General features: G+C 47.6%; 1 protein-coding gene across 1 annotated transcript in view; it reads right to left on the bottom strand.

Annotated features, from left to right (window-relative positions):
• The window catches only part of CFAP54 (cilia and flagella associated protein 54), a 2,285,874-nt gene that overhangs the window by 1,124,534 nt on the left and 1,138,719 nt on the right, over nt 1-22,621 (bottom strand). The window lies entirely within an intron of this gene.

Below are 22,621 nucleotides of genomic sequence, written 5' to 3'. Positions count from 1 at the left end.
CAGATCTAGAACTAAATATCTGTACTAAGTCTGACCTAAAGCAGGCATAAGTGTGCATAAATTCATAAGGTCTCCAGATGCCCAGCTTTCTGGAACCACTGTCTTTTAGCATGTCTGAAAAATCCTAGCTACTAGAAAGCAAGGGTGAAGGAAAGTCATAACAGTGGCATAAGGAGGGTCAAGACTGTAGGTTGTTCAGCAAGGATAAAAAGATCTCTAGGGTATTGACAAACTGTAGGAAATGAAGATCAAGGTTGATTTCTTGAAAACCCTATCTATGTAATGCTTACATATTTAAATAAATAATACCAATTGTATAGTGTAATCCTGGCTTGGTTGGATAGTTGTAATGTTATATTTTATTTTATGAAGTGAAATTAAATAAAAGGGCAAATTTATATGCGTATGGGTAGTGTGAAGATACTCATACACTGCTCCTAGATACCCCTGGAGGTAACAAGCAGTGCTCTACAATCCACCTTAAATTACATTATATTTACACTCTGAAATCATGACCAAGGAGTCAAATTCTTTGCAAGTATTCACTGCAGTGTTCTCTTCATAGTTATTAATTTAATATGAAATTAATTTACATTTGTTATAGAACTATTCATCACTTCTTCACTAGTATATTTCCTAAGTTTGCATTTTTTACTATATACCTTTACTTGCTAAATCACACAACAACCACAGAAGGCAGAGAAATGTCAGCATTTCTGTATTTTAGCGTAAAACAAATATTTCAAAGCGTCCACTTGCTCATCTCTCTTCCAGAGGTAAATATGAATAAATTGTCTATAACAAACAACAGCAATTCATCTACCTCGTTCACTACAAGTCTCTCTGTTGAATATATAACTCAAGAGTTTTTATCAATTATCATTGTTATTTCCAAAACATCAACAATTCAACATTGTACAGTATCAATACTTTTGAATTAATCTAAGAAACGAAAAAGAAGAATAGAGACAGCAACAGACTGACACATAATTGCATATACATTCTCGACTAAAGAATTAATCACTTAACTGAAAGATGAATAGTGGAGCAGGACTCAATGTGCTTGTGAAAAAATGTGTATAAAAGGAAGGACTGACTTAGGTAATAATATATACAAGTGGTGATGGGATTATCTACAGTGGAAACACATAACTGTTCGTAACACACAAACTAATGAATGATTAAGGAATCATTGTTCTACTTGAGCAAGATGACGTGTTAACTCTTTAATGACAAAGCCATAAGTCTTCATTAGAAACCTGGCTTAGAGTATCTTAAATAAGCATTGTGTTCATGAAGGTCAATGAAGTCCTGGAAGTACTAAGTTTTCAGAATCTATACAGTGGGAAGCACAGTTGTTCATAGATGTGCAAAAAACACAGTAGAGTCAGTGTTGGGTAATGAACAAAATATATTGGCTATCTTGAATCAATTGTTTACCACCTCACTTTGGAGAACACTCGCAAACTCAGAACAGTATTCATGCAACAAGACACCCATGTTGCCTTGAGCACCACAGCTACAAAAGGAGACAAAATTTGTTGTTCCAAAACATCTTTACTGTATGATGCATTGTAAATTGTTTGTTTGTCAATAGAGTTACAGCTTTGAAAGAGGCTATGGCAGTTAAATATTTTTCCTACTTAATGGCGGAACTCTAAAGCAGAGAGCTCTTGTAAATCTGTGTTCTATCGAAACTGCTTTATGTGACTGGCAGATATGGTTACACTGAAGCAGAATACTCTTAGGCCCAGATGTAGGTAAATCTGATATACTGACTCTAGAATACCGAATTTTACCGAATTGTCATTGATTCCTATGGGCCTACAGGCCCATAGGAATCAATGTCAATTACTGAATCGGTAAATACGGATTCGGTAAAATTACCGATTTTGCAAGGGTGACAGGTTGTCACTTTGACACCCTGTTGCACCCCTGATTTTGGCTTGTGTGCCATGTGACACACATACATGCCCTTGGGGCATGTCTGTGTGCCACATGGCACAGGTGTACATGCACAGATGTGCATGTACACAGGTATTCGTTATTTACCATGCAATAGAATTACATGGTAAATAACGAATCGGTAATGGCCTGTGGCACTGTTTTCAGTGCCACCTACATCTGGATTTACTGATTCAGTATATTTACCGCTTCGGTATTTTACAGAATCTGTAAATTTACTGAATCTGTAAATTTACAGATTCTGTATATTTGAACGCCCCTACATCTCCATTTGCAAATACTGGTCGGTAACGGCTGAAATCGGCCGTTACCGACCGGTATTTGCCGACCTACATCTGGTCCTTAGTGTGGTATAGAACACTGACAGAATACGCAATCTTTGTGTATGTTGCCTATCTTGTTTTCGTTTGTTTAACAATTTTGTTTCATTTGTTTAATATTTTCTCCAATATTATCTTTGCCCAAAGCAACCACATTGCTTTCTCTTGAGATCATAGTGAGGGGGCAGTTCAGAACTAACAGAGCACTGGGTAAATGCTGCTCCCACAGAGGACCTAGGATCCGACCCTATGACATTTCTGCATACATCTGGTAATCCCACTGCAATATTGTAATAAAGGCTGCTTGTAAATATGGAAACGGGTTCTTTGACATTGGCAATTAATAGCAATTGTAATAACTTGTTTTACATACAAATTTCTGCAGCACTACTGTTGTTTCTTAGCACTGTAAATAACAGATGCTACTGTTGTTTAATTGTACTCATTCTACTGGCTTCACAAAGATGGAAGGCTGAGTTTTCCATGCTGTGATTCTAAAGTTAGACCTGTAGTTGTTGGCAGAAGTCAGCAGCCATTCCTAACTCACTAAGCTATCTTGCTCACAAGTGGCAAATGCAGTAACATCTTTAAAACACCAACATTCTGTAATAAAATGGTCTCCAGTCATGTGCATAAAACATACAAGAAAGTGATGCCCTACAAAAACGACTGACTCATGAAGTTATGACATTGCTTCGAAAAGTACGTGTTGCTCGGTTTCTAGCAGTAATATGAAAGTTGTACTTGTTTCCTTAACTAGGACAACTAGATGCAACATAATATGTACGTCAAAATAGGAATTGATGCACCTCATAATAGCAATCATAAATAAATATAAGAATGATCAATAACTAACATAGAGATAATCCCAACATCCTGATATGCCTCCGTAAAAAAATTGTTGTCCAGAGATTTTCATTTTTGATTAGTGTTTTTGGATCATTAGAGAAGTAATTCAGCTTGAGTAGAAATTGCTGATCACGGCCAAATTTTTCTGGACAACATTTCTAAAAATGCCAGCTGTGTTGCAGTGGTGATGTAATATTTCAGAAACCATGAGACCTATATACTTCATTTTGGTGTCAAAACATAGATTTTGGGAGTTAAGTAGTCTTCTAGAGACACAAATAACTCCTCAGAGCAACCCTTCAACCATTTTTCAAAATGGCAGCTATAATAGAAGAAGAAGATACATATATAGAAATGAAACAAATATTAATGTTTTTAATCCTTTTATGTATACACCAAACAATGTTTATGAACTGAAAATGGAAACAAAATCATGTTTATCACTCATGTTCTTAGCCACATTTGTATAATTCATTTTATTTATTCTGGCGATTGCTCACTGTACATTTACAGAATGTTAAACGTTTGAGAAGAGCATATTGACAGAGACATCTTTTTGTAACACAGGTTTTGCAAGTACATGTACATGTAAGTTTTGTGGGTAGAGGCTTTAGACATTTTGTAGGTTTTAGCACCCCATCAATATATTCCTAACCAAATTCACACGGATCTTTCTCAACAAAATGCATGATCGAAAACTTTTACACATCTTCTGATCAAACAAAATGCTTTTTTAATATGTCCATGCACCGAATATGACGCCAGTGGGAGGTCACTTAATAATAATAATAATAATCAAGTATTTAAAAGCATGAACTAATCACCCCTAGGGGTCTCAAGGCACTGGGTGGCCCAGGGGTAGATTAAGCAAGCTATTGCCCAGAGTTGATAGCCAAAATTTATCAAGTTGCATACTTACTTATTGGCTGTCAACATATTTATTAAAACATTCCCCTCGCTTTCCCTAAGGTTTGTGGTAAGGAACAGTTTCACAATGGTCCATTAATTTTGAATTTGTCATCTCTGAAAACATTGAAAATAGAAAGGACTTTATGGTAAACTATCTCTCATTGAGCAACATATTCACTTTTATGTGTCTGACCAACCATTCCCTTGGAGCTTTTCTGTGATCTCTGATTCGTCTGTGCCAGTTTCATATCTGGAGCTACAGCATTGAACCTTGCCTGTCTGTCTTTCACCACAAAATGTATTTGGCTACATTTTCTTAAGAGTTATGGTTTTCCCACCTCTAGCTACTTCCTTCTTTCCAAATACCTATATCTCAGGTAGTTTATGCAATCCAATTTGACACAGCAATCAGTGACTCCACAATCTTCATGTGCAGCTCCGAATCACCTTACTGATCAGCATGTACCAGGTTTTTCACTAGAGATATAATGTGTAAAACATTTCCCCAGTACTTACAAAGTTCTGATTTCTCTCCACATTCTTTGACAAACTCTAAAAACGTGGTTTTCAGGTTTTCTGATTTTGAACTGTGTGTATTGAACATTGTCTAGCTTTGCATTATGTCTTTTGAATGAAGTGCACTCTATGACTTCTTCACTTCTGAGATAAGATATACAAAACCTAATTTGTAATTCTTGCTCCAGAAAACATTCCAACATAATGTTTCTATAGCCTCAGATATGATAAGAATACCTTATAATGAGCTAACATAATGAGTCCCGCTCAATACTGACTGGACAGTTTTGCATCCAAAGTTTTCATCCGCTATAAGTGCATCGTCTATGCCACATCCACTGAGATAACTTTCTGCAAACCGCACAGCTAAGTTTGTCATATGGAAAATGCCCATCATTGGATAAAGATCATCAAATTCTACTGGATTGCTCATAAAAATGTCAGTTACAATACGGAAAACACCTTCATCGCCGAAAATTGGCAGGATAGGCTGGTCTTCAAGCTGCGCACGCACATTTTGGAAATTTTCTAAAGCGGTGTGCATTGTTGAGTAGTTTGTCTCTGGAAATAGTATTACTAGTAAAAACCCAACCTTCTTCAGTGGGACGGTATTCTGGGAGATTAGAGCATGACTTCCAGCCCATGGAGGTACTGGCTTCTTTCATCTTTCATTCCGCACTGAATAAGAAATATGATAAATTCAATTAAATCAGCTTTGCGGACTACAGCATCAGGTAGAAGAGGAGCCATGTTCTCAGCCACTTCGAAACTTTCTGGTAGACTGGGACGTGTTGATGGCTTGCAGTTATATTTGCACATGTTGGCAAGGTATTTGGGTTATAAGTTTCCAGCTTCATTTGTTTATGCTACAGTTGACACAGCTTGTTTCCCAGCAGCTTCCTTACTGGTACAGTCTTGAAAAAGCACCATGGCCATATCATGTGTGCTGGACGTTCCAGAGAAAGAAGAGCAGTCTTCAAAATCAAAATTATAAAGAACCAGTATAACTTTTTTGAAACACCAAAATGATTAGCTCTCTACTTTTGCAGTTGTCATAGATTGTGTGGGCAGTCATCATGTGTAGCGAAGTTTCGTTTTTTGCTGTGATATAATTCATAAAACATGATTTGTAAAAGACAGTACATTTGCACAGTATAAGCCTTTCAGTTTATGAGATTGTCTTTCGCTTCTTTGCTTATATCTTCAAAGCCATCATCAATGTTGTTGGCTTCTATTCCGAAACTCAAGAATTTTAGTTTGTAATAGTTTTGCTTTGTTAATGATAAAAAAAGAAGATAAAATTGTAAGACAACATCAGGCTTTCTTGTTGACTCCCATGATTTGCCGAGCTCTGGGGCATCACAACATTTGTCATTAAGTCCAAATCTAAATCTTTCCCTATTTTTCTAAAATGATTCCTGCTGATTTTACTGCATCCTGTGATCTTATTTTGGCAGCAAGAACATCAGCTGAGAAAAACATAAGTGTCTCATTCTTTTTATTACACTGACAAAAACAAATGTTGTCATTGTACATTCTCATCAGGAAAATCTTGTTTTTTATATTTAGGATCAATACAGTTTCATCTATGTTTACCATTATTTCTCTGATCTCAATGGGTGAGAACCCATAACCAGCACTCAAGAGTGGCCTTATAACTTAATTTGCTTTTTCGAAGAGTGCAAACTTAACTGAAGGCTGGTGGATACGTTGCTGCTGGGAGCACAATGTACATTCTTATTTTCGAATGCATGCACACATAAAGTTCAGGTGGGCGTACAAATCTGCTGCAAATACATTCTCCTAGCTTTTTGGATTAGCTACTCAGCTGAAAACTTCATTTTGGAAAAAACTACCTGCAGATAAAAACATGTTTGCCCTTTGACACTCACATACTCCGTACTTTGTTCTTTCGTCAATCCCTTTGGTCTTTGTTCTGGCTAAACCATCATTTTGTGCGTTTTGCTGTAAACCACAGATAACACATTGAAGATCCTCTGCTTTTTGATCAATTGTTGAAGGTTGACAAAGTGGAGCCATCGATTCTCTAAGTGGATGGGCATTGGGTTTGGTTGTTGTGGCTTTATCAGAAGACCATGATCCCTATTGTGATTCACTGCTTTCTGCTATTTTTTGACACATTTTGTCAATGCTTTTTTCATTTTCAAAAGACTTGTAGCACTTGTTGCTCTTCAGTTTCAATCTTTTGTGATTAAGATAACCTTACATGGCTTAATAATGACGGAATGTTTAAAAACCAACATCGCCCCAAATGGTCTCCTTGTCAGCATAACACCATGTATCTTCCTTGAAAATATCACCTTTAGGCTGAATTGTTGAAAGTAGAGTGAAAATGTACCACAGATTGGTTGGTTATAATAATTAATATAGTCAAACGACTATAAGATGCATTACTTATATAGATCACTATAGCCGAGAATGCCCTTAAAACAGGAATAAGCATCGCAGCATTTTAATCGAGAATGGCAGAAGTAAATGGGGAGATGAACGAGCATAAAGAATATCTCACTCAACAAGGAATTTCGAAACTACAGTAAGATATTTTTAAAAATTGACAGCTAAGGAGTCTATCCATACACTAAGGAAGACCATCAGACCATGGGAACAGACACATCTTCAGAAGAAGGAATAATGACATCAAATAGTACTTCAAGTGATGATAGTTGGAGAAGCTGCAGTAACTGATGGGGAGGGACATCAACAGATGGTCCCACTCCCTGGTCAACCTCCAGTTTTGCCTCAGATGTATCTGATGCAACCGCATATTTCAATGTATCAACAACCCTTACCTCAGCCTTATTTTTTTTTTTGTTAAAGATATTTTTATTGAGAAGACAGAAAGACAGAAATAACAGAAGAGAGAAGGGATGGAATCACATGGAGTGCAAAGAAAAGAAGTGCCCTCGCAGGGGCCAATTCAATAAGGCCAAGCAGCAATAAGCTATCCAAGTCAGAGGCTTATTCGACCAAGTCCATTTGCGCCTCCAAGCGTCCCGGCCATGAGAAAAACAATACGGCAAGGCCAAATATGAAAAAACAAAAGTCTCCATCCCCCTCTAGGAAAGAAAAACGAACCAAACCCCCCCCCCCCCCCCCCAGAGGCTCCAACCTCCCCACTACTTCCCTCCCCCCGGTGGTGGCAGCCTAACAACAGACGTTCGCACTAGCAGACTTCACACCTGGAACAGATGTAGGGCGCGTATGGTGGGTGGGCAAACCGCTGACGGCAACCCTCGAGAGAGAAAGCGGACCAGAGGGCCCCATCTGAAAGTAAAGTTCTTAAAGTTATTTCTGAAAATGTCCGCCATGCGCTCCACACTCAGCAACTTCCACAACCTAGCGAACCAAAGGGAAAGAGCAGGGGCCTCCCTCTTCTTCCATGCAGCAGCCAGGGTCAACTTGGCCGCACCCAAGCAGAGCCAAAGGATGTGTTTGTCAGCCCTGGTCTGGTGCTCCAAAAGCGAGTCCCGAAGGCCCAGGAGCACGAAGCCAATGGAATCTGGAATCGGGTAGCCCAGGATCTCCCTGATATGAGACAGTATTTCCTCCCAATAGGGGCGTATGATGGGGCAGTCCCACCAGATATGGCGAAAGTCCCCAAGGAAACCACAGCCCCGCCAACATCTGTCTGATGCAGAAGGAAAAATCTTTTTCAACCGGGTCGGATACAGCTACAAATCCAGCATGGTCTTCATATGGGCCTCCCGAAGATCGATAGAATGATTAAATCTGTGCAGATCACGCCAGAGATGAGACCACTCCTCGTCGGAGATATCCCGCCCCAGGTGTTCCTCCCACAAACCCATGTATCTAGGGCGAGGTGAGATAGCAGTGGTCAATAGCAAATCATAGAGGAATGAAATCACCCCTTTCATAGATGATGTGCGATTGATATAAGATTCGAAATCCGTGGGGGGCCTCGTCACAGCATCCCGTACCTCAGGCGACAACGCCCAATGCAGCAGCTGGCGTGCCGGTAGCGCTCAGTCGGTGGCACCCCATAGTCACGCATGCAATTATGGAAGGTGAGCGGCTCATAACCATGGAACAAATGCGTGAGTGCGTGGCAGCCCTCCGCCCTCCACCCATCAAAGGGCCCCTCAACAAGAGCCGGCGGAAACGCTGGGTTAAAGTGAATAGGCGTGAAGGGGGAGGGGAAGGAGGTCCATCTTTCGTCACCGGAGACCGAATCCCAGACCTTCAGAGTAGTACTCGTAGGGGTGCTAATGTAGGCGTTGCGTGGCCGATCCCCCTTCGCCTTCCAAACCAGGTCCCATATAGAACGACCCGCCACACTCCTGTCCATATGTAGCCAGTGCTTTTCCGACTCCATTTGGGTCCATTCAGCCAGCACCCGAAGTTGTGCCGCTTTGTAGTAAAGAAGCATGTCTGGAAGGCCAGCCCCGCCCTTCCTCAACGGCCGGCGAAGCGTAAGAAAGGAGAGTCTAGCTCGACCTCCTTGCCAGACGTAGCGCAGAATCATAGACTTAAGACGCCGAAAAAAAAACCCTTCCAAAGTAATAGGGAGGGCTTGGAACAGATAAAGGAGTTTGGGGAGCATCGTCATCTTGACGGCATGTACGCGTACCAACCAGGAGATAAACATGGGCTTCCAGCGATTAAGCTCAGCCTGAATCTGGGACAGCAGAGGAGGGAAGTTAGCCGCATACAGGGTGGCGACGGATGAGGTCAGCCGGACCCCGAGATATTGTATGGAGGAGCTAGACCAGGACAAGGGTGTGAGCGGTCGGATGCGCGCTACCTCAGAGGGTGACAGCGTGAGATTGAGAATGTAGGATTTGCCAGGATTGACCCGAAATCCCTCCACCGTTTCGAACTGGGAGAGCACGTCCTGCACACGCGGGAGGGAAGTCCCGGGGCCAGCTAGCGACAATAGGACATCGTCAGCAAAAAGAGATATTTTGTGCTGTTCCCCCGAAAAGAGGAGACCCACAATATCTGGGTCTTCCCGTACCCGAATGGCAAGAGGCTCGATGCTGAGCGCGAAAAGTAGGGGAGATAGGGGGCAGCCCTGCCTCGTACCCCGGGAGTGAGCAAAAAAGGGTGAGACGTGACCATTCACCATGACCCTCGAGCACGGGTCATGATAATTGGCCTGAAGCATATCTATAAACTTGGGAGAAAAACCAAAGGCCTGTAAGGTACCAAAGAGGAAGTCCCAGTCCACCCGATCAAACGTCTTTTCAGCATCAAGGCCTACCAGAACAGCTGGAATCTTAAAGCGATTAGCTTTCTCGATCAGATGGATTAGCCGTCTAGTGTTGTCATGGGTCTGGCGACCCTTTATGAAGCCCGATTGATCGGGATGGATGAGGGCAGGCATGAGGTCCTGGAGCCGGGTAGCTAAGATAGAGGAATACAATTTAGCATCAACGTTCAACAGGGCTATGGGCCGGTATGATTCGCATTTAGAGGGGTCCTTCCCCGCTTTGGGAATGATCGAGATCATAGCTTCCGCCATAGTGCCCATAGTGTGGCCCGCCTCCCTCATGCTGTTGAAAAGAGTCACCAAGTGGTCCCCCAACTCAGACGCGAACGTCTGATAGAAGGAAGCCGTGTAGCCGTCCGGGCCCGGAGCCTTCTGCGGTTTAAGGGACCGAATGGCGGTCAACACCTCCTCCCTAGTAAAGGGGGCCTCCAAGAGTTCGTTCCATTCCTTGGAAACATGCGGAAGTGACAGGGCTTCTAAGTATTCCCGCTGAGCGGCCGGTGCCAGTCGGTCAGCCGAGTATAAGGCGGCATAGAAGTCGCCGAAAAGCTCTGCCTTGACCGCATCTCTATGTTCCACGACGCCGGAGGGGGTCCGAATGCCACCCACATATTCCCTCTCACGTTTATCACGGAGCTGCCGTGCCAGATGTTTCCCCACTTTGTTGCCCTGAGCATAAGAAAGGAGCCGTAGGCGCAAGAGGGTATATTCAGCCCGATTATTATAGTGCACCCTAAGCTTCCCCCGCACCGCAGCAAGAGGGCGAAGGGTCTTTCTAGAAGGATTCTGCTTATGTGCAGTTTCCAGTGCCGCCAGTTCCGCCTCCAGCGCCTCCCTCTCCTCGCGCCTAAGCCTGTTCAGGGCGGAGTTCAATGCAATGCACGTGCCCCGCGTCATCGCCTTGAAGGCGTCCCATTGGATGAAGACCGAGGTGTCACCAGCCTTGTTAAGCTCAAAGAACTCACCAATGGCTGCCCTAAGCTTTTTGCAGGATTCCTCATCCCGCGTAAGGGAAGCAGGGAAATACCATTTGCGATGAGGGGACGACTCTGGGGCCCAGATCAAGCATGTCGCCAAAAGGCTATGATCAGATACCGAGAGTGGAAATATTTTGCTATCCCGCAAGTCGCCCTGTAGAGATTGATGTAAAAAAATGTGATCAAGACGGGAATATGTGTGGTGGACATGGGAATAGAACGTGTAGTCCTTAGTGCGGGGGTGGAGGGAACGCCAGCTATCAATAAGGCCCAAACTCAACAAAGTATCGCGCAGTTCCGGGGAGAAGAGACCCGCCTCCATCCTCTGCTGATGTGAACAATCAAGACATTTGTCCCAGACCAAATTGAAATCCCCCATCACTATCAACGCTCCCTCCCCGAAATCCCCCACCATCCTCAGAAAGGCCTCAAGGAACCCATGTTGGCCCGCGTTTGGCGCATATACAACCACCCACGTGCAAAGCTTACCCATGAGCATCCCCTTCACCATCCGCCATCGCCCCTCCTTGTCCCCCCCTCACCCCCACAGGTTGAAATTGAAGTGTAGAGCGGAACAAAAGCGCCACCCCTCGGTGCTTAGTAGCGGCTGAGGATTTGTAAATCAGGGGATATTGCCTGTGCTTAAGTCTAGATTCATCTTTACGGGCCAAATGAGTCTCCTGCAGGCCCACCACATCCAGCTGATGATCAAGAATATACTTCCACACTTTCTGGCGCTTTTGAGGAGAATTAAGGCCTTTAACATTCCAGGAGCCTATTGTAACAGGCGACATTGAGTCCAGCACCCCCCCCCCCCCATCGTTCCAATCAATGCAGCCCATATCGCCAGAACCAAACCAGACACACTACAGCCATACCAAGTCCCCAGCCACCACCACCAGGTCCCTTCCCAAACCACCCTACCATAACCCACAGGAGCCTCTAAAACAAAACACAAAAAGGAAAAAATCAGAATTAGAAAGAGAACAAATAAAGTCGGACATGACCATAAGGGTCGGGGGTAGAAGACCCTGGTAATGCCCCCCTCCAGTACAGGGTCGGGGTAACCCTCCAGTGGAGAACTGTCCCACAGAGTACCTGAGATGATAGAGCCCCCCCGGCTCCCACGGGCCGCTGTCGAGGGAGCCTAGGCCGCCGAGGAGCTGTCCACTCGGCTCGACATAGTCACCAGGGCCAGTGAGGCCAAAACATCTCCCCTTTCACTCTGGCTCGCTGATGGTGACGGACCCTCTGCTGCGCCATGTCGGCCCACTCTCTGCCATGCTGGGGATCGGGAACGGTGACGTCGTCTTGGGGAGGCGCTGGCGTCCACCGACGCGGCTGTTTCCTCCATTCCGAGCAGTTCCCTGGCGGCTGCTAGGGATCGCACCTGCACCAGTCTGTTTTGCCACCTGAAAATGAGCCGAAAGGGGTGACCCCAGGAGTAGGATACCCCGTGCTCCCTCAGGAAGGCCGTGATCGGGCGGAAGTCCCGTCGTTTTTGCAAGGTGGAAGCCGCCAGATCTTGAAAAAGCTGAGGGCTGTGCCCACGAAAAAGCAAGTTATTGGTGTCCCTCGCCTTCCGTAAGATTGTCTCCTTCAATTGGAAATCGTGGACACAGACCAAGATGTCGGGAGGCGGCGAGCGCGCCCCACGTGGCAGGCCTACCCGATGCACTCTGTCCATCCTGACCTCAGTGCGATCGTCCTCCGCCAGAATATGCAAAAAGAGAGCCTCCACGTACTCCCGTAGGTTCCCACCGTCTCCATCCCAGGGCACCGCTCGTATTCGAATGTTATTACGGCGGGACCGGTTTTCCAAGTCCTCACAGTGGCTCTGGAGGTCCAGATTTTGCTCACGGAGCTGGAGCAGATCCTGCTGTAGCTGATGGACATCCCCACTGAGGCCCAAGTCATGGTCCTCTAGGGTCGCTACACGTTCGCCGATGCCGTCCACATCTCGGCGGACCTCTTGGAGGTCGGAAGCTAGTTGTGCTTTTAGTTCTGTAATATCGTCCTTGATGGAGGAGAAAAGCTCTATCAGGAAGGCTTTCGTGACCGGGCCATCAGTGTCGTCCTTGGCCGGCGACTTGCTAGGGCCGGGGGGCGATCCAGATGCCCCCTTACCAGGACCATCCTTCCCCGGTTTATTCAAGCGAGTCCTTGTCGACATGATGCGCCGCCTCAGCTCGGATCCAGGCTCCTCACGACCTCCCAAAGCGTCCCGGAAAGCCAGCCACGGTCCTCCACCTGCAGCTAATTTCGCTCCGTAGACACCGGGGGACCGATGCGATCAGAGGGCAGCACTCGCCCCGTCGCTCCAAGTCCGTTGGGCCGTCTGATGGGTCGCCCCCAGGGCACAGATGAGGAGAGGCAAGATGGCACCACTTCTCCTTCCGTTAGCCTTTCGCGCTGTCCAGCAGCCCCCAGACAGACCGGCGCCTCTTCGTCACCTCCGCTCGGCGACAACAGCCAAATAGATCGCCGGGGTCACAAGCAGGCTCGCTACAGTTCCAGTGGGGGGGACCCGCAAAGCAAGCGCTTCAATCGGTAACTTGCTAGGGTTCAGGGTCCCCTCGTGTGAAGAGCCGATGCCGCCCAGGCGAAGCTCCGTAGGCCGCTCCGGTACTCGTGCGTCACCAATCTAACACCTCGGCTAAGTCTGCCATCCTAGGACGTAGCTCAACGGGAGAAGGAGCAAACCAATTCAGGACACCTCAGCGACCCTAGGAAAGTCAAAGCCGGGACTGAAATCGCCCCAGTGCAGCTAAACAAAGCTTTGAAAGGCTCGGGGTGCAGGAGGAGTTCGCAGGCACGTCTTACTCCGTCGCCATCTTGGCCACGCCCCCCAGCCTTATTTTTTTAACAGAAGATGGGGCAGAGGGAGAAGAAGGGAAGGCAACAAGACGGCTCAGTGGCAATAACAAAAACCACAGATGCAGTTGAGAAGCCACACCACGACAACATTGTGAAACTAGTGGTTACCTATCAGAAAGGATAATAACAACAGAAGACGAGGAAACACAGGAAATGGGTTAAGGTTTTGTCCCAACCCCTCAGTTGGACAACTTTCGCCTCCATGGAGAGCTACACCAATTCTTCAGAAAAATCCGCCTCCAAGCATTTTTTGAAGACAAATTCCATACCAATACTGAGGGTTCAGGCCGATGCAAACCATCTAGATTCACACCTACTGTGGCAATGGTACCTAGTGAAGTGATCACCTTTGAGAAAGCTGTCCTCAAGGAAGTAGCGGCCCTAAAACATCCCAATGGATTCAACAACCTGCCAGCAAAAGAAAGGAACATCATCCAAAGTCTTACAGAAGATCCAAGAATCATCATTAAACCAGTGGATAAGGGAGGAGCGATAGTATTCATGTCAACATCCTCATCTGATGACAATTATTGAATGAGCAATATTATCCCCCTCTTACCAATGATCAAAGTACCAGACTCATCACGAAAATCACCGAATCGGTAACTGAAGCAATCATAGATGGCTGGATTACCAGGCACAAGTCAGAGTTTTTTATTAACTCTACACCCCAAACACCATACTTCTACATTCTGCGGATGATACATAAATGGACCACACCACCGCCAGGAAGTCCTATCATCTCGGACATCAACTCTGTAGTGGAAACACTCAGCAATTTCTGAGACCATTTTTTAAGACCTTTGGTAGCCAAAACAGCCTCATATGAAAAAGACACTATTGATGTCCTTAATCTGCTCCAAAATCTGGAATGTCAACAAGAAATTGACCTATTGTTGACCTTAGATGGGGAGGCATTTTATACAAATATCCCTCAAGATACCATTGAGGTGATGGAAAACTGCTTACTGGCTGAACCACAATGAAAGTCAGCAACCCCAGTTAACTTCATTGTAGAATGCACCACCATTGCTTTGAAAGAACATTTTTCTTCCAATTTAAGGATCAAATATACCATCAGGGACAGGGTACTTCTAAGGGCAGCAACTCCGCGCCGATTCTAGCCTGCCTTTATGTGGCAGATTTTGAAAACAAACACATAACTGGAGAGATCAACCCCTACTGTGCTAACATCAGAATGTGGAAACGATTTATGTTGATGTACTGATCTTGTGGCATGGCGAGGTGGAGACATGCAAAACATTCTGTACGTGGATCAACTGTCTCAATCCATACTTACATTTCACTAGTACCATGTCGAAGCAAGCTATATCTTAGCTAGATCTACATATATGTCAAAGTGACACCGAACTGTAAATCACCATTTTTTCAAAGCTACAGTCAGCAACATTCTCCCACCCTACGGTAGCCATCATCCCAAGGCACTTAGAGACAACCTCCCTTTAGGCCAATTTCTCTGCTTGAGACTCAACTGCGACACCCTTCCGGAATACGATGTCCAAGCTAAAAAACGTTGCACTAATCTGGCCATCCACGATTACCCAAAGAAAATAGTCACACAGGCTTACAAGAGGGGCAGAAATAACCTCTGTGATGCTCTAAAGGAAACACAAAAAAAGGAGACAGACAATCCACTTACCTGTGTAGCGACCTTTACACCTTCATCCAACAAGATTCAGAAGATCATAAAAAGACAGTTGTTGACTATTAAGAGTGGAACTCTTAACATTTGAGACCCTAGGTTCGCATTCAAACGGACACCAAATCTAAGAGATCTCTTGGTCCATGCATATCCACTTAAGATGAAGAAAACCTACCAACTGACCCTCTGGGGATTACCTCAGATAAGACAACACTATCCATGCGGAAACTGAGCAGCATGCAAACTCACAAAAATGAGTAAAGAAATCAATTTAGGAGAAATATGTCCATGGGTACAAACAGGACATACCAATTGTAACTCCTGGGGGACTTTAATCTTCATTTTGATAACCCTGAAATGGATGATTTATCAAATTTGATCAAGGACCTTTCAGCAGCTCAACTCCTACAAAAAGTCACAAGTCCTACCCATAGATTAGGACATTTACTTGACCTAGTTTTCACTAATTTTAATAATCTATCAGTGGGTGACCCTATTCCCCTTCCATGGTCTGATCACTTTCTATGTTTAAATTTGTTTTATTGGGGTCAGACAAAACATACAAAGCAGAAAGCACAGAGCTATGTTGCAGCGACAAATATAAACAGCCAATCTGTAAAAGGACATGCACCATAGGACCTAACATATATCGCATATAATGCGGAGTAGTTTGAGGCCACCCTCTGGCTTTGACAGTCCCCTGAGTCGCTGTGACGTCCAATAGCTTTCTGCGCGTTGTAATTAGCACACACATAAAATGGAAGAAAAAGAACAACCCTCCCACCCAGTACCCAACACCCCCCGACCCCAACCAGTGTGCCAAATCATGCGAGGAAAGGCTGCATTAGAGAAGGCGACTCACAGAGTGTCCGTGTCGGCATGCGTGGTCGCATCGATGTGTTCTGTCAGGCGTAGTAAGCAGAGGTACTTAGGGCAGGTGATTTCATGAAATTCTTGGGACAGAAGTGTAAGTAACGGCTTCCACAGCTCGTGAAATGTAGCCGTTGTGTGAGTGAGTGTGGCCTGGATACGTTCCATTCCCAATGTAAACCAAAGCTTGTGCAGCCAGCCCGTATGTGTTGGCCGTGTGCTGGACCCCCAAAGAGAAAGTATATGCTGAGTGGCAGCTTGCATCGCGATGCCCATTTGTCGCCCTCGTGGAATTTCAGTGTCCCAAGTGCTATCTATGTCATCGAGGACCGAGGTCCAGTACTCCTTAACTGCCGAGCAGTCCCATAAGAGATGTGTCAGTGTGCCTATTTCACCACACCCCCTCCAACATGAGTCACTCCTGGACGGGGTGCCCCTGTGAAGTCTCGCCGGGGTAAGATACCAATATGTGGCTATCTTCACCGCTGACTCCCTGCCCGCTGTAGTCCTCGCTGTGTGGTTGGCCCTGTAGTAAATTGATTTCCACTCTTGGTCAGTTAAGGTTCTCCCTAGCTCCTGTTCCCAACATCTTTGCCCAGCAGTGTGTTGTATCTCGGGGTCCGGGGTAAGCAGCTTGTAAAGGTCAGTGATGAGACCTCGGTCCGAATCTTTTGTTGCCTGCCATTTCTCGAATGCGGGCAGGCGTCTACTGACAGAAGGGTTAACATCTGGTTGCAGAAGCCAATGTCTTAATTGAAAGTACTGAAAGAGTGGTGGCGAGGAGATCGTACCCCTGGGATAAATCAGCGAGATGACCTGCGGACCTGCAGCAGGACCCACGCCATTGCTGAAAAGCCTGAGGGTCCATGCGCGGGGGGAACTCGAGGTTATCTAGCAAGGGTGTGAGCAGTAAGGGGAAAGTCGTAAGCTGGTGTTTGGTAGCTATTGAGTCCCAGACCTTTAAGACTGTATGCGTGATGGGTGAGTTCCGGAGGTATCGTGATCTGTGTGGGCGGCGAAGGAAGGGCACCTTCCACAGAGACGTCTGAGCCATAGCTCTGTCTTGGAAGAGCCATCTCTTCTCGGATTCGGGCCTGAACCATTCCACAAGGTAGCGTAGCTGCGCAGCATGAAAGTAACGTTGCAGATTGGGGATTCCCAGTCCTCCCTCGTCTAACCCCCGGTATGCTAGTACTTTATGCATGCGTGGCCTCTTCCCTCCCCAGATAAAGTGCTGAAGCGCTGATTGCAGCTGCGTTATTGTTCTGGCCAGTGGAAGCACAGGACTTGTTTGAAAGATGTAAAGAATCTTGGGAAGTGCCAAAATTTTTATCGCTGCCACCCTTCCCAGTAGAGACAGTGGCTGTTTCGCCCATCGCTCTAGGTCCTTGCGGATCTGTGTCGTGAGGGTAGCGTAGTTCAAGGCAACCGGTCAATCTATAGAGGAGGTGAGGGTGATTCCAAGGTACGGGATTTGCGACTGGGTCGCTAGCCCCCAAGCAGAGGCAGGTGCATCTCGGCTGGGTTGAGCGTTCCGGCCCAGTGGTAGGATCAGCGACTTCCCTTTATTCACTTGAAAGCCCGAAGCGGTGCCGAAGAGCTCGATTTCATCTAGAAAGGCTGGCACAGAACCGACTGGGTTATCTAAGGCCGCAAAAATGTAATCCGAATACAAGCCGATGGGATGTTATTCCCCACCAGAGTGTACCCCGTGTATACCGGGGTGATCCCGTATGCGTCGCGCAAATGGTTCAACGTACAGCGCGAATAGGAGGGGGAGAGGGGACATCCCTGCCGTGTCCCACGTACTTCGGGGTAGATGGGAGGGGGTGGGAACCAGTGTGCTAACGGGGATGGCGGTTGAGGTGCAGGTTGCATGGCAGCGAGACAGGGCATGGACGACACACATCACTCAAGACTGATACCATGGTCACTGACAATGTAAAGATCCTCACGCTGAACGTGAAAGGCCTCAATAATCCCATCAAAAGATGTGCTGTGTTATCCGATTAGAACATTCATGTGCGGCAATATGCTTACTTCAGGAAACCCACTTGCTCCCTAAAGATTGGCACAGGCTGAAATCCCGATCCTTCCCACAGCAGTTCTTCTCCTCCACTCATGATAAAAAGGCAGGCGTCGCAATCTTGGTTGCAGGCATTTCTCAGGTCGCGTCGGAGATAAAGTAGGTGAGATTAAGGGTAGACTCTTAGCCTACAGCTTCACGGTGGGAGTGGCGCTGCTCACAGTGGGGACCAAACTCGGGGCAGGAACCTTTCCTACGGAACTCCCTCTCTGAGGCTCTGAGTTCCTCGGATCCCCTACCTCTCCTGGGAGGGGACCTAAACATTGTGATGGACAGGGAGAGGGACAGGTCCCTCTCACACCCACCTTAACCCCAACAGAGAGCCCCCAATACCAACCTCCCACCCCCCCTTAACCCCAACCCCCGTAACCCGCCTTCCCCCCTCCTTACCCCATCCAGAAACTCCCAGAGAAATGTCATACTCTCAGGCCTATCGGTACACAGTTCAGGCCTGCGGCACAAGTTACTACTTGTGTAATGATATATCTGTAAGAGACATTAGTTAGTGATAGATTCCTTAACTTAGAATATCCCCAGGCATCAGACTGGATCCGGAAATTTTTGCGTAGCAATACCCCTGTGCGTCGGTAGGCGTCGTCTGCGGCTCCGCGTCCGTCGGCGGCGTCGTTAGCGCCGGAATGACGTCGTCGGAGTACTTAGAGGCCGTCCATGCGCGCTGACGTCAGTTCTGATACACAGCTTTTCCGCGCCAGATACGCAGAGCCATGATAGAACCAACACTGGTGCCATGAAACTAGGGCCCTGAAAGGGGATGACCTTAACCCTAGATATCGGTTCGCAGAACCGGGAGGATGGGTGGGTCGGTAAGGAATCTATCACTAACTAATGTCTCTTACAGATATATCGTTACACAAGTAGTAACTTGTGCATCTGAAAGAGACACGTTAGTGATGCACAAGTTACTACTTGTGTAACGATATATCTGTAAGAGACATTAGTTAGTGATAGATTCCTTACCTTAGAATATCCCCAGGCGGCAGACTGGATCCGGAAACTTTTGCGTAGCAGTACCCCTGCGCGTCGGTAGGCGTCGTCTGCGGCTCCGCGTCCGTCGTCGGCGTCGTGGGCGCCGTGATGACGTCGTCGGAGTACTCAGATGCCGCCTCCGCGTGCTGATGTCAGTTCTTAGACACAGCTTTTCCGCGCCAGAAACGCAGAGCAATGCCAAAAACCAACACTGGTGCCATGAAACTAGGGCCCTGAAAGGGGATGACCTTAACCCTGGATATCGGTTCGCAGAACGGGGAGAATGGGTGGGTCGGTAAGGAATCTATCACTAACTAATGTCTCTTACAGATATATCGTTACACAAGTAGTAACTTGTGCATCTGAAAGAGATACGTTAGTGATAGATTCCTTACCTTAGAATAGATACCCCAGCAATACCAACCCCGGTGTGGGTCTGCGAACCAATAATCACACCAGAAAGTCCAGGAGGACGGAACGGCCAAAGTAGCTTGTGCACCGCTTTCCCTTTCTTAGCGCCCACGTACCCAACAAAGAGTTGGTCATCCACCCAGAATTGTTGTGTGGGATTCAAATAAAATGAGAGCGCACGTTTTGGGTCCAGACGGTGGAGCCTCTCTTCCTGTCTCGAGGGATGCGGAGGTGGAAAGAAGGTGGGCAAGGGGATGGATTGCCCAATGTGGAAGGCCGTGACTACCTTGGGTAGGAATGAGGGCCTTGTCCGTAACACAACTTTGTCCGGATGGACTGAAAGGAAAGGAGGCTTACAAGATAGAGCCTGGAGCTCACTCACTCTCCTGGCAGAGGTGATGGCAACCAGGAAGGCAGTCTTCAAGGAGAGAAGGCAAAGAGGACAGTTGTGAAGTGGCTCAAAGGGAGCGCACATCAGGAATGTAAGAACCAGGTTCAAGTCCCACTGAGGCATCACGAAGGCAACAGGAGGGAACGTGTGTGTGATGCCCTTCAGAAAATGATTAACTATAGGGGACTTGAACAAAGAAGGTTGATCAGGCAGCCTCAGAAAGGCTGAAGGAGCTGAAAGATAGCCCTTGATAGTGCCCAGAGCCCTGCTGGGCAAGAGAAAGAAGAAAGAGGAGAACCTCAGAAAGAGGGGCATTAAGGGGATCCACAGCCTTTGCTGTGCACATGCCACAAATCTGTTCCACCTGCAGGCGTATACCGACTTTGTGGAGGGACGCCTGGCTGCCAGAATGATGTTACAGACTTCAGGAGGCAAGTCAAATGGCCTCAACTGTCGCCGCTCAATCTCCAAGCATGGAGGTGGAGACTGGACAGGTTCGGGTGGAGGACCGTCCCCTGCTGCTGCGACAGAAGGTCCTCCTGAAGATGCAGACGAACCGGGGATCGACTGACATACCGAGTAGCTCGGGATACCAGTACCTTCGTGCCTAGTCCGGAGCCACAAGGATGACTTGTGCCCGGTCGCGCTTGATCTTCTTCAGCACTCTGGGCAGAAGTGGTATAGGCGGAAAGGTGTACAACAGACCGCAACTCCACTCGCGACGAAAAGCGTCTCCGAGCGAGTGCCGCCTTGGAAATTCCAACGCGCAGAACTGATAACATTGCGCGTTCTCTTCGGTGGCGAATAGATCTAACCAAGGCTCTCCCCACTGCAGAAAGAGACCTTGCGCCACGTCCGAGTTCAGACGCCATTCGTGATCCATCATGCACCGGCGGCTGAGTTCGTCCGCCCTGGCGTTCAGAGAACCTGCCAGGTGTTGAACCATCAGAGTCATGCCCTGATGTTCCAGCCATTGCCAGAGGCACAGAGCCTCCTGGCAAAGGGTCCACGACCCCACCCCGCCTTGTTTGTTGCAGTACAACATGGCGGTGGTGTTGTCCGTGAACACCTGCACTACACTCCCTCGGACAGACGGGAGGAATGCCTTCAGTGCCAGACGAATCGCCCGCAGCTCCAAAAGGTTGATATGGAGCCGAGACTCCACCGGAGACCAGAGGCCTCTGATCTCCGGCTCTCAGTGCCCTCCGAGATCAGGACATGGTCGGACAGGTTGCCCTGATGCTGGGCCCACTGAAACTTAAGGTCCCACTGCAGAGCCCGCATCCGCCACTGTGCGTGATGCACCAGAAGGATGCAGGAGGCCATCAGCCCCAGAAGCCGCAGCGTCAACCTGACCGAAACCCGGGATAAAGGCCGGAAGATTGGAATTAGAGCCTGTATATCCCGAACCCGCTATTCGGGCGGGTAAACCCGAAACTGCGCCGAGTCGAGAACCACTCCGATGAAAAGGAGCTTCTGAGAGGGACACAGGTGTGGCTTCGGCACATTGATGGAGAACCCCAGCAGGTGCAGGAGATCCGCCGTAGTCTGGAGGTGGCTGACGACTGTCTGGGGCGAGCCGGCCTTAAACAACCAGTCGTCGAGGTAGGGGACGACTGAGACCCCCAACCTGCGCAGATGAGCTGCGACCACCCCCATCACCTTCATGAACACCCGTGGGGTGCTGGTAAGGCCGAAGGGGAGCACGGTAAACTGAAAGTGCTCGTGGCCTACCGTGAACCGCAGGTAACGCCGATGGGCCGGCAGGACCGGGATGTGGAAATACGCGTCCTGCAAGTCCAACACTACCATCCAGTCTCCTGGGTTTAGGGCAGCTAAGACCTGAGCCAGAGTCAGCATTTTGAACTTCTCCTTCCGGAGGAAGCCGTTGACGTTCCTCAGATCCAAGATAGGGCGTAGGCCCCCTTTGCCCTTCTTGGATACCAGAAAGTAGTGGGAGTAGCAACCACGTCCTACTTCTAGCCCAGGAACGCGCTCGATGGCCCCCTTGGCCAAGAGGGTCGAAACTTCCTCCTGCAGGAGCCGCAAGTGATCCCCGACACGCGGTGGTGTTGCAGTGGCATGGCTTGAGGAGTCGTCTCGGAGGGGAGGAAGTAGCCCCTCCGGACGATCTGCAGCACCCACCTGCCCGAAGTGACACTGCGCCAGTGAGAGTGGTGATGGCGAACCCTGCCTCCCAAAGGCGTCACATGGGCCTGAAAACTTGGAAGGTTTTGAGGCGGGTGCTGTGGAGGGATGTGTGGACTGGCCTCGCCGTTGTCCCGACCGCCTCCACGGCAGTTTCCACGGCCGCTACCGCGCTGTTGAACATTCTGCGGCGCGTGGCTGGCAGCACGTGTGGGGGCGCCCCTTCTGTGGCCACGAGAGGAGCGAAAGGCACCCGATTGCTGGCGTGGGGCCCAGAGGCCCAAGGTCTTGGCCGTAGCCCTGGAGCCTTTAAAACGTTCCAGCGCATGGTCTGCCTTGTCGCCAAAGAGGCGACGGCCATCGAACGGCATGTCCAGAAGTGTGGCCTGGACATCGGCCGA

Source organism: Lissotriton vulgaris, chromosome 1_1 (assembly GCF_964263255.1).
Source record: "Lissotriton vulgaris chromosome 1_1, aLisVul1.2, whole genome shotgun sequence".
Classification (NCBI taxonomy): Eukaryota; Metazoa; Chordata; class Amphibia; order Caudata; family Salamandridae; genus Lissotriton; species Lissotriton vulgaris.
The sequence above is the reverse complement of the archived record's forward strand: the minus strand, read 5'-3'. Positions and strand labels throughout refer to the sequence as shown.